An 11,388-nucleotide genomic window follows, 5' to 3' on the forward strand; every position below is an offset into this window, starting at 1 on the left:
AAGTACCGTGGACTCAGTTCCAACTCATAGTGACATAGGGTTTCCGAGGCTGTAAATCTTTACAGAAGCAGAAAGTCTCATCTTTTCTCCCGCCGAACCGCTGGTAGTTTCGAACTGCTGACCTTGAGGTTGGCAGCCTGATTCATAACCACTATGCTACCAGAGCTTCTTTCCTAGCACTTAGCATGAGCTATAAACTTTGATTAATTCTCTGCTGTTTTTCAAGCCTGGTTTTTCAGTCTTCTTGATAAAAGCAGGCTCCTAATATCTTTCAAGGAATTACCATTTGCTTAAGGAAGCCAAAAAGGTGGCATCAGTTAGTTGCATCTTAGAACCTTCATATGCCATTTTGTTCATGATTAGCACAAAACTCTAGTTACTGACAAAATCCCCACTGAGAGCCTATAAACCTTACCTATCTTCTTTGTTTCCAGATTCTTCTCTGCTCTAATATGGGTCTCCATCATAACAAACTTCTCTATCACCTCAATGTATTTGGTTTTGAGAAAGTATTTTTCTGATCTGGTTTCTACTATCTTTCAATCACAGAACTCTCCATCTTTCAGTCATAGACCTTCCGTCAAATCACTGAGCCAAGTCCTTCTTCTCAGTGATCCTTGTACTGATGCTTATCATGTTACTAGGTAGATGCAAATTATTTGTCTTTTCTCCCTCAATGCAAGGAGTAGATATATTTATTTTATATGAGAATGTAGCTTTGACAAAAATGTTCTCAGAATGGGGAAGAAGCAAAGGAGGAATCAGATCAATTGATTCAAAGAGGGCAATCAATGAAGAGTAAGACGTCAAATCAGGATCTTTCCACTTCTGTGCCTAGCCTTTACTAGGTATGTGGGGTGATGATATTCAGCAGACACATACTTCTAGTTAGAAGCTCTTGAGTGAGTTCCAATTCACAGTAACCCAATGCACAATAGAATAAAACACTGCTCATTCTCACAATTGCTGTTATATTTGAGCCCACTGCTGCAGCCATTGTGTAATTCCATCTCGTTGAAGGACTTCCTCTTTTTTGCTGACCCTCTACTTTACTAAACATGGTGTGCTTCTCTAGGGACTGATCTTTCCTGAAAACATGCCCAAAGTACCAGAAATAAACTCTTGCTATCTTTGCTTCTAAGGAACATTCTGGCTGTACTTGTTTCAAAACAGTTTTGCTTATTCTTCTGGCAATCCATGGCATATTCAATAGTCTTGGTTAACACCATAATTCAAGTGTATCAGTTCTTTGCCAGTGTGGTAACTTGAATTTCCTTGATATGGCTTTTCTATACAACATCTTAATTCCTGCAAAATGATTGGGGGTGAGACCATGCAAAAGGTTGTGTAGGACTCTAACACTGGGATTGGTTATTTTTATCATCCTGCTAGGTTTAAAAGAAGCCATCTCAGAAGTAGGAATAACAGGACCATCAAGAAAGAAAATGAGTGGAGCATGAGATTCCTACCTAGAAAAGCAGAGACAACAGAAGTGGGAGCAGAGGTAGAGGCACCAAGAGACAGTTATTGGCTTCTACCCCAGGGATTGAGTAAAGCTGAGTACCTCTGGGCAGTAGGGCAGAGGCCAAGGGGCCACATGGCTGAGAAGTCGAAGACAAGAGTGAGGCATGCCTGCAGTATGGAACCTCATAATCCACAGTATTGTAGTAAATTCTGTGTAACCATTACAATGGATTACTGAACCCAGATATGAAACAGAGTGCTGTGGGAGGGATGGTAGTATCAGAATGGGGTAAGGAAGGTTGTGGGGTGGAGACATGTTTGACTTCCGCTTCATAGTAATCTGCCTTGAGTTAGTTTTGAGTCTGATTCTCCTTTCCACTTGTGAAATCAGGGGAAGTTGGACATGCCTCCACATGGCTTTTGCAGCCAGTCTTCTTTATTCACTATTCAGCTAAGTAAACAAATATTTAGGAAGAAACTGACACCTCTCCCTAATGATAGAGAGGGAGCAAATAATCTTCTCTCATCTTAAATCAGGACAGCAAGCTCTGATAGATCTTTAATCTGAATCACGGAATTAACTGGCCAGATTTAAAAAAATATCCACTCTGCAGACCATCCCTGCTGGGTATTCTGGTGTGGTAAAGTGTGTGGTGCAAGCATCCTCCAGACAACCTAAATTAGTAGCCAGGTTTGAAAATGACTGAGTCCCAATTATTTACTTTCAGAAAGATATGCATAAACTAAAGTCTGCTGAGTTTGTTTACATTTTAAACTCATTTAGATGAATACCATTTAAAGAAATGCTTCAGTGAATCTTTTTTTGGCCCTAAAAGAATGTTTTCTGAAAGATGAGCTACCACCTTGAGGCTTGTCTTTCGATTTAAACTTAGGCTGAATCTGCTTAGATATTTCCCAGATAAGAAAGTTTCATGTGTGCCGCTGTGACATTTCCCTAAGAGAGAATGCTACTGGGACAATGTCAGTGAATTCACAAGAAACAAAAGTCCCAGTGGCATGTTTAACATCATATAGCTCTCCTACAGACTTATGGAGGCTCATGAAATCACTTATAATGTGCTATCAACTTTAAACAATGAGACAAAAATGGAGTTCAACATGTTACTTCTAAAGAAATAAAGTTGAATGTAGACAAAGATGAATCAGTAAATGTTCGCTGTAACATTATTTATAAAAAGGAATAATTTGAAACAATGTCTAAATACAGAGTTGTTGCTGTTTAGTGATATCAAATAGGTTTCAACTCATAGCGACCCTATATAGGGTTTCTGAAGACCAGCTGACAGGTTTGAGCTGCTGACCTTGTGGTTCTCAGTCCAGTGCTGATCCTACAGTGCCATACCACAATTCCTTAGGTTGCTATTACTACTTGTTACCTGGCCATATAACCTTAGTCACTCATCAGAAAAGTCCCAGCCTGAGGAAATTCACCCATGGAGGTAACTCAGATTCTTGTTGCACTTTAAGCCCATTTCCTATTGTGCTAAATTCACCATAAATAGGTATTAACATTCTCTCCATAATTTACAATGACTCAAGATTCCCCTCCATCTACACCATTACAAATGCTTACAGGTGGGCCTGTTATCTTACTGTTCTATGCTTAAACTAAGAAAAGTATAAAGAAGTCACTCAGGGCTTTCTTGAGAACAACCTGCGATTTTTTGTTGAACATGTATAGAGTTTAATTCTAGGAAAGATCTCAGTCTGATGTGGGAGGAAATGATGCACAGTTCATTGTATACCAGGCCTTTACCTTATGGCAGTAGGGTGTCTGTACCAGCTGTCTGTAGGTGTTGGCTCCGCTGGTCTAAGAACCATGCAACAATAGTGTATTTCCCCCTAATTTTTAGGTTTCTATTTAGTGGCTTTTGACAGCTATACCCTTGTAGTCAACTCATAGCTGGCCCATCTGGAGAGACACATGGAGGGGGAACAGAAGGGAATGACTACTTCAAAAGGGACAACTGTCAGTGTTGCCACATTTGCTTGGCAGTAGCTACTGTGGGGAAGGGTGAGGAGGGAACATAGGCAGACATTTAGGAAAGACCAAAATTAATACATAAGTAAATGTATGCTATTCTGATAAAGATACCATATTACCACAGCAAGTCTACTATGAGGTTTATGTCCTACAGAAATAAGAGCTGTGACTTGTAAAACTATATTTACTATTCACATAGCATTAGTTACAATTTTAAAAAGATGGAAATAACCTACGTGCTCATCAGTGGATGAAAGGATAAGCAAACTATGAGATCTACACACAATGGAATTTGACACAACGCTGCTAAAGAGTAATGATGAATCTGTGAAACACCTCACAATATGAATGAACCTGGAGGACATGATACTGAGTGAAACAAGTCAGTTACTATGAACAAATAGCATGTGTTGTTGGTTTTAAATGCCTGGTACTCAAAAGCAGTCCTACTTAGAGTTTCCTTTAAATGCTGGCTGGAGTAGAAAGCGTCATCTTTTCTGCGGAGTGGCTAGGGAACTTAAACCACTGAACTTGTGGTTTGTAGCCCAGTGCTTATCCTGAAGAGCCACCATGCTCTCCAAATAATATATGAGACCACTATTACTAAAAAGTCAACAGATAAACAATCTGCTAAAATATGGTGCTAAGCCATCCCTCCCATAGCTCAGCCTATTCAGTCGGGTTAAAAAAATTCACTGCATTGAGCACACAGATCCCAGGGACATCAGAAGGTTACCATTTAGGGTCAGAAATGCACAGAGCACAGTTCTTCCAGTCAGGACAGCCTCTCACCAGCCGTGTCCACAGTCAGGCTGATCTGCCCAGACAATGTTACCAAACCCTTTTAGAACTGTTGATAAATGTTTTCAGTGCACACCACTCCACTGTAAGATTCAGTCTGAAGGCTCCTAACCCTAGTTCCTGGGGTCAGCAAATCTAGCTTCCCCTAGTTAAGTGTCCGGAGGCACCCTGGCTAGAAGTAAGCCCCTTTCCCAAAATCACTCAGATTTGCTTGCTCTGTGTGCTAGGAAGACCACTACTCTGTCTTACACTTTGGCTCTTGGTTCTACTGCTGATCCTCTGCCCCTCCTCCAGTATCACAGCTTTCTATCACAGGGTCATGAAGTTTCAATGCGCAGGGATCTTAGGGTTCAAAGGAATGTTCTTTGATGGTATTGAGATCCCCACCTTGTGGTATTGAGATGGTTCGTTTTATACCAATGTTGGAGTTCCAAGTTTTCACAATCAGATGTGTTATCACGCACTCAAAAAGGAATCACATGAAATCCATCAGCATCTTTCCCACCTTCTCTTGCTCACAACCATCAGGAAAAAGTCATTTGGAGGGGGTTTAGAATGCCTATGGCTATAAGAGGTAGCAGAAATGGGTTCAAATTAACAATTGTGAGAATTGCTCATGAGAAGCTATTGTTTTGCTTTGTTCTACATAGAATCTCTATGAGTCAGAATTGGCGCATAATTCACTACACAGCACATTCTTTGATGGTTCCAGGATGGGAAGTGGATGGAGGGAAAATCACTAACTAGATAGAAGAGCTCTGATATAGGACTGGTGGTTATGAGTCGGGCTGCTAATCTCAAGGACAGCAGTTTGAAACTACCAGCAATTTCTCAGGAGAAAGATGAGGCTTTCTGCTCCCATAAAGATTTATAGTCTCAGAAACCCTACGCAGGATCTCTATGAGTTGGAACCGACTTCACGACACATAACCATCAACCGCCACCACCAGATAGTGAAAATCTATTAACTTGGGTAATAAGAAATCAAGAGTTAAAAATAAAAGCAACTGATTTTAAAACATGGAGTCCGAGTCCTGGGGTGGTGCTGTGGGTTAATGCGCCACACTGCAAAGCCATTTGAACTGCAAGGTCGGTGGTTCAAGCTCACCAGCTGCTCCTCGGAAACCCTAAACAGGACCACTATGGGTCAGAATTGACCCAAGCATTGACAACAACAACAATTATAAACCATATTAAAAAGAGACCAGAGTATATTTTGATCATTGCCTTCTGTGACGAAAAGTCTGATGCTGGGGCTCTTGTTCATCCTCTGGAGCTTCTGTAATGTAGTTTAATTTCCATCATTCCAAGAACCAGTGTTTTTACGACTGTATCAGAAAACTAACTGAGCTGTGAAAAGTGATTTTAACACACAAAAAATGATCCTCTGGGAGAATAAATAGAAATGAAAATAAACCAGCCTTTTTCAGTATTATAACTCTGGGTACATTTTAGACTTATTTAAACAGGATCTATTTAAAGTATGTGTGTGGACATATATAGATTTTTCAGGAGTTGAGGTAATAAAACTACAATGCCGTCGATTATAGCTCTGAACTTTTTTTGTTGTTGTTTTGAAAAAGATCTCTAACACGGGACATGTGGCAATATATCTGAATACCCCAAATCTCTGTGATATATTAAAAGTAAATTATTTTCTACAGAAGAAAAAAAAAAGAGACTAAGACGGTATCGAAAAACAGCTATGTGTACTGCTATTATGAATCTTGATTAATATTTAATTTCTGTTATATTATTCTTTTATCTGTTTTCATCAGTTGTCCACAAATGATACATAATTTGCACTGCTTTGCTGTCTTATTTTCAAGCTAGGTGAGCACAGGGGAAATTAACACCCAAATATCAAAGGTTAAAATAAGAACAAAAAACCCCCAGGTGACAGCAATTAGATTAATTTCTGTTATTAGTCATAGCCCCTACACAAGGTTTAAAGTCTTGGAAATGTGATCTTTTACTATCATGTGATGAAGATTCTATTTTTTTTTTTTAAATCAACACTTAATACAATAACTTCAAATATTTATAGTTTGAATGCACTGATTAATCTTTATAATTTAATTTGAAAGTATACTTCAATGAACATTTCCACTGATAACAATGGTCTATTGTAACAGGACCTAAAAGCCAGTTTCATCTTCCCCTTCTTGTATGCTGTACCGGTGCAGTCAAGATTTTTCTTCTTATCAAGACGTGGTCACACCGCTCTTCATTAGGTATATACCAGTTAGAGAAATACAAGAAGGTTGCTAGTAGTAAACCAAAATTTTATTTTTCCAGGAAATTTAAACAATAAAAGTTCATATTCCAAATGAAAGCATAGAAATTTATGTGGTTTTTGACCAATCAAGGGACAGAGTTGTTGTTGTTGTTAAGTGCCGTTGAGTCGGTTCAGGGACAGAGTTACAGAACTGGAAATTTGATTCAGATGTGCTTCCTTGGCAAATTCTCTAACTGGTCCACAAATTTCTAGACCAGGGCCCTGATTGGCATCAGGAAGGGTAAAAGAAAGGGCAGATAACTTTGTTAAGTCAGTTTCGACTAACAGCAACCCTGTGTAGGGTTTCCCAGGAACAACTGGTGAGCTTGAACCACCGACCTTGCGGTTCAAAGAGCATTAACCTATAGTACCATACCAAGACTCCGTAGATGGATTTTACACGTCTTTTATTATGTAGTAAAAATGTTTTTTATTTCACTTGTGTCTAGCAACTGTGTAGGAGAACTACCTGGTGATCTGCTCTGATAAAGATGATCAGAAGACCCCTATAGAGCTGTTCTACTGCATGGAGGCTACACTGAGTTAGAATTGACTCGATGGCATCCAGCAACATAAAGAAGGGAAAATGGATGAAGTGTTTCATCCTAAAATTGAGAATTGGTGCCCTTACAAGACAATGGACATGTCTATAGAAATTATTAGAAACAATCATCTAAACTCAACTTTTGCTTTATTAACTGGTATTTACATAGACCCTTGAATTTCCACAATTTGTGACACTTTCAAGGAGACACTTTGATTTTATTAAAGACAAAGTCCTGGGGATTGGTCATCTATTAAAATCTCTGGTACTTTGAACTATGGGCATAAGGAATGATTTGTATGTTTCAGGAGTAGCAAGGGTAAAGGGAACAGAGCAGAGGGTGAGCAGCTTCCTAAGCTTATTGGAACAGCATCCCAAGAGCAAGCATGAGGTCGTGGGTATCTGGTGAAGCCATGCCTACAAATACGAGTCTTAAACACAAAGTTATCTACTTCCCATTCACTCTCTATGCAGCAGAAAACAACATTAATACTACTGTGGGGCATTAAAAAAATAAAGAACTAGAGAACAAATTATTCCTGCATAGTGGAGGGGATACTTTTTGGTATCATTTAACCTGCTAGTTGTTCTCTTCAGGGCAATCTACATTGTTGTTGTTTGGCACAATGACTGAGAAACGTTGGCTCACCTAAATTCCAGCCTTTACACACAACTATACAATAGCAAATAAGGGCACCAAGCCAATACTATATACAAACACAGGCAACGAAGATGAGTTTTGAAATTGTGAGTTTTGATCAACCACTGGAGGTATGATGAGAATTTCAGTGATCTCAGCAGCTCTGATTGAAAAATTTTTTAAAAAATCACTTATACAGAAAGAACAGGTATGAGAGAACGGTATAACCATTAACATTACTGCTTGGAGTACTAGTCTAAATCCTTTATAAGTTTTAACCCTTTGAAGAGTTAATTATTTTCCGCTTTAAATTTTGTTGTTGACAACGTGTGTTTTCATTTTGAATGAAACAACAACAAAAAATCTTTTTCAGGTAATATGGATTTTGACATAATTAGTAGATGCAAATACCATAGAAGAATTGATGCATTTGAATTATGGTACTAGAGGAGACTATTACAAGCACCATGAACCGCCAAAAGAACAAATCAACCTGTGTTGGAAGAAGTATAGCCAGAATGCTCTTTAGAAGCCAGGATGGCCAGACTTTGTCTCTCTCTCATACTTCGGACATATTATTGAGGCTGCAGGGTCATACAGAGTCCTTTTTTGCATCCCTTTTACATGTCTAATTGTTGTTGTTGTTGTTAAGTGCCATTGCAACCCTGTGTAGGGTTTCTGAGGAGCCACAGCTGTACTTGAACAGTTGACCTTGTGGTTCACAGTTCAGTACTGATCCTACAATGCCACATCCAGAGTCTTAATTATAGCTATAGCTACAGATATATAAATATGGAATCCTGGTGTGGGGCTGGACCATAAGTTTGGTTTGAACCACAAGGTTGGTAGTTCAAACTACCAGTCACTCCTCAGAAACCCTATAGAGGGTTGCTATGAGTTGAAACCAGCTCAACAGCAATTAACACCACCACCACCACCATATATTAGGTGCTCATAGACGTCTGTTGAACTGAGGTACCATTTCCTAGAAAAGGACATCTTGTTTGGTAAAGTGGAGGGTCAGCAAAGAAGAGGAAGACTCCCAATGACAGTGGGGTGGCAGCAGCAATGGTCTTAAGCATGACGATGATGAGGTGGGTGCAGGACCGGGCAGGGTTTTGTTCTGTAGTGTATAGGGTTGCTGTGAGTGGGTACGGACTTGATGGCACCTAACAACAACAACAATATACCCTGAGAGGTCTCTGGTGCTGGGGTTGGTGGGGTGCAGCCTGCTTCTCCAGATTAACGCAGTTACACAGGCCCCCCACCAGAGAGCAGTATGCAGTGGAAGTCTGCTAGAAGCTTTCCACTACACCCTAGAGATGGAAAATATAGGTGGGTACTATATCTCCTATGGAGCTCTGGTAGCGTAGTGGTTACGAATCGGGCTGCGAACCACAAGGTCCGCAGTTCGAAACTACCAGCTGCTCCGCAGGAGAAAGATGAGGCGATCTGCTCCCGTAAAGATTTACAGCCTCGAAACCCTGTTCAGGGTCGCTATGGGTCAAAACCAACTCGACGGCACTTAACAACAACAACTATATCTCCTAAAAGATTTGAAAGGGTTAATTCATTGAATCCTTACAAGGTGTTGGCTTCCATCATCGACCTCATTCTACAAGCACAGAGAAGTTGAGACACATGCTCAAAGCTGCACAAGTGGCAGAGATAAGATGAGAATTGAGGCTGGGTCACTGAAGCCAAGAGACTGCTAACCACAAGGATGCAAGTTCCAAGCCACCAGCTACTCCTTGGAAACCCTATACAGAGTTTCTATGAATCAGAACTGACTTGATAGTAATTAACAACAAAATGATACTTTCAAGGCCCCTGGTTGGTTCATTAGGTTTGTGCTTGAATACTAACCTAAAAGTTAATGGTTCAAACCCACCCCCTGGAATTACAAAAGAATGACCTGGAGCTCTGTCTATATGAACTTTATAGACAAGAAAATTCTGAGGAGCAGTTCCACTTTGTAATATGAGGAGGCTTCAAAATTCATGGAAAAATGGAAGCGAAAGGTAATGAAATTTTTTCCAAGATCTTTTTGAAGCCCCCTCACAAATGAGGTTTCCATGAGCCAGATTAGACTTGACAGTGACAGGTTTGAGGCTTTTGGTTTTGGTGGCATATCTTGAGAAAGAGAAACTTTAAAATGCACACGTGAAAAGAAACAAATGAAAAGCAATGCTTTGTTCCCAGAACTCAATTTCTCATAATACTTTCTTCAGTTTAATAAATCATAGTAACAAACAGCTCACAATGGAAAACCTGAACTTTAAAGACCAACAGATTATCCGCGCATTGCATTTTCCAACAGAAAAATGCTACACACACACATACACAGAAGGAAGTTTAATACTAAAATGATGAGACAGCTATTTCTAGTTTGTTGGGGTATGGAGAAATGTATAAGCTCTTGTTTTTGCTTACCTGTATTTTCTAAAATTCAAATGCATTTTAAGGACCAACATAAAGGTGAGTTATTAAAAAAAAAATAAAAAGTATATCATGGTTTAAACAATTGTACAGAAATAGCTTGTGTATCTCCTAATACTCTTTGATGCTTCTGATCCTGCCTTTCAGGCCCTAAGGCAGCCCTGGAAACTGGAGGGAGATCTACCAAAGCACAAAGTCTGTATCATGAACAGCATCCTGTGTACCAACAAGAGAAGGGATGCTTCCTTGGCCTTCTCACCAGAGATGTACAATCTCTTTATAGTCTGGAAGGTAGATTGGTGGGGGCACCACATTGAAGAACATGACCTTGAACCCACTGGCTCTTCCCTCTTGGTTTTCGGGGCCAGACTTAGCAAGGTGACATAAAGGGACTATGCTCAGTGGCCTTGTCATCAAAAGAAAATCTGTAGTACAAGAAACAATTGTGTTGTCAAGACCAAATCATTCAGGGGCACTTGGGAAATGTTTGGGCAGTTTCAGGGATGCTGAGGGATTCTTTAGCTGTGTGAGTTGAGTTTTCCTTTGATGATGAAACAATAAGACAACAGCGAACTTTAAAGTCTGTACATTTAGCCAATCAAATAAATAACCAATGACCATCGTCCCACCCCAGGCTTTTCATGTTCTCTCCCACTTCTCATGGTATTTCATATTTTCCATCCAGTCTCTTTGCTTGTACGCCTCCGTCTGTCTCCTTTCTGTTTTTTGAACCCTCTCTTTTTGTCAAACCTTACATCTAAGTTCTCTTCATACACAACCCTTTCTGTTTCCCTCCAAACATCACATTTTCCCACCACGTCCTTTCATTTTTCAGTCCCAGATTCATAACTTCCCATCAGACTCCCACTGCATAGTTTCCTTATTAAATTCCATGCCTCCCCTCTGATGCCACAATCTCTTAAATTGTCTCCTAGTTTGTATTCTTTGTCTGCTTCCCTTCACTGTCAGTTCCATCTCTTATGGCACACTTGGGAGTCATATCACTCCTCGTAAAACAGAAGTCCTTGACTCAGTTCAACAGATGTCTACTGAGCACCTAATAGTGTTATTGCTGTTAAGTGCTGATGAGTTGGTTCTAACTCATAGCGATCCTGTATAGGGATTCTGAAGAGTGGCTGGTGAATTTGAACCACCAACCTGTGGTTCAACCTGACCTTGCAGTACAGTGCTTATCCTACAGTCTCACACCAGGACTC

The 11,388-nt window shown here is 40.0% G+C and overlaps 1 protein-coding gene across 1 annotated transcript in view; it reads right to left on the reverse strand.

The window, feature by feature from the left end:
• ANK3 (ankyrin 3, node of Ranvier (ankyrin G)) overlaps positions 1–11,388 on the reverse strand; it is a 393,472-nt gene that overhangs the window by 313,473 nt on the left and 68,611 nt on the right. The gene's annotated exons all lie outside the window — the stretch shown is intronic.

Source organism: Chrysochloris asiatica, unplaced genomic scaffold, assembly GCF_000296735.1.
Source record: "Chrysochloris asiatica unplaced genomic scaffold, ChrAsi1.0 scaffold00020, whole genome shotgun sequence".
Taxonomy (NCBI): domain Eukaryota; kingdom Metazoa; phylum Chordata; class Mammalia; order Afrosoricida; family Chrysochloridae; genus Chrysochloris; species Chrysochloris asiatica.